The sequence below is a fragment of the Dendrobium catenatum genome, unplaced genomic scaffold, assembly GCF_001605985.2.
Source record: "Dendrobium catenatum unplaced genomic scaffold, ASM160598v2 original_scaffold_112685, whole genome shotgun sequence".
In the NCBI taxonomy this organism is placed as follows: domain Eukaryota; kingdom Viridiplantae; phylum Streptophyta; class Magnoliopsida; order Asparagales; family Orchidaceae; genus Dendrobium; species Dendrobium catenatum.
The window spans coordinates 194,207-195,604 of NW_021431120.1; positions in this window are offsets into that span (position 1 = coordinate 194,207).

The window sequence follows — 1,398 nt, forward strand, 5'->3', positions numbered from 1 at the left end:
ACAAAAGAGCTTATCTTGCTCTTGAGAATATGTTGTTGATTGGATCGATATATTTTTGTGCATGTCCTTAATGCAGTAAAAGCACATGATATCTACTTCCATCAATGAATTGATCATGCTGGTAAGCTTGGTTTATCACCCCTCCAAAAAGTAATAGCCATCCTTTAGATGTTAGCATATAGATTACCTGCAGATGCTACGGATGAATATATTAAAATTGGTGAAACAATAATAGTCAAAAGTGTGAAGAGATTTTATAGAGCAGTTGTCCAAATATTTTTAGAGCAATATTTAAGATCACCAAGAATCAATGATGTGGCTAGACTTCTTAACATTATTGAACAATGTGGTTTTCGAAGAATGCTAGACAGTTTAGATGGTATGTATTAAAGCAGAATAATTGTCCTATCGGGTGGGCTGGAAAAAATACCAGATGTACTGGATCGCCTACAATTATTCTAGAAGCCATGGCAGATTGTGATCTTTAGATACGACATACTTACTTTGGTATGCCTGGAACTAATAATGAAATAAGCGTGTTAAAGTCTTCCAACCTATTCTATAATCTCACTCAAGGTATAATTACTCCCTATCATTATGTCATTCAATGAAAGTAATTTAACATGGATTATTATTTGGTTGATAATATATATTCAAGATGGTCAACCATTATGCAAATAATTCAAGAACTACTTACTCCAAAGAAATAATATTTTGCAATAAAAATGATTTATGCAGAATATATGTGGAATATGCTTTTGGAACTCTCCAATCTATTTTTCCAATTATGGTAGGACCTGTACATTTTGGAGCAAAGATGTACTACATGATATAATGACTACATGCAAAATTTTGCATAACATGATAATCAAAGATGAGCACAATCTCATTAGATCAGGTCAAGTTACGAGAGATGTGCCACCCCTAAAGATCGAAAAGGTGATGGATGAAAATATTCATTTTTCAGGAATTTATCTCTCGACCTGAACAAATCAGAAATATGGATGCCCACATTGCATTGCGAAATGCATTGATAGATCATTTGTTGGATCAATATACTAATTCTAAAGTTTAGTTGCCTTGTATTTTTCTTGTTCTTATTTAAGTTTTCTAATGTAATTTTCAATTTATTAACTAAATATGTATTTATTTATGATATTTTAATATTCCAAATTATTTTATGATGCAAAACATTTATTTTATAATTATAATAGTTTTAATTCAAAAATTTAATAGATAAAATTTATGATAAAAAATATATATAATGAAGTGTGGGAAAGAATATGCTAGGAATATTCTTTTTTTTATTTCAGAAAAGGAGTTTGGTTGGAGCAAGTTACTGCATTTTTGGTGTATTACTGCATTTTGGAGTGAAAAATAAGTTTTTCAGTTGGAGAT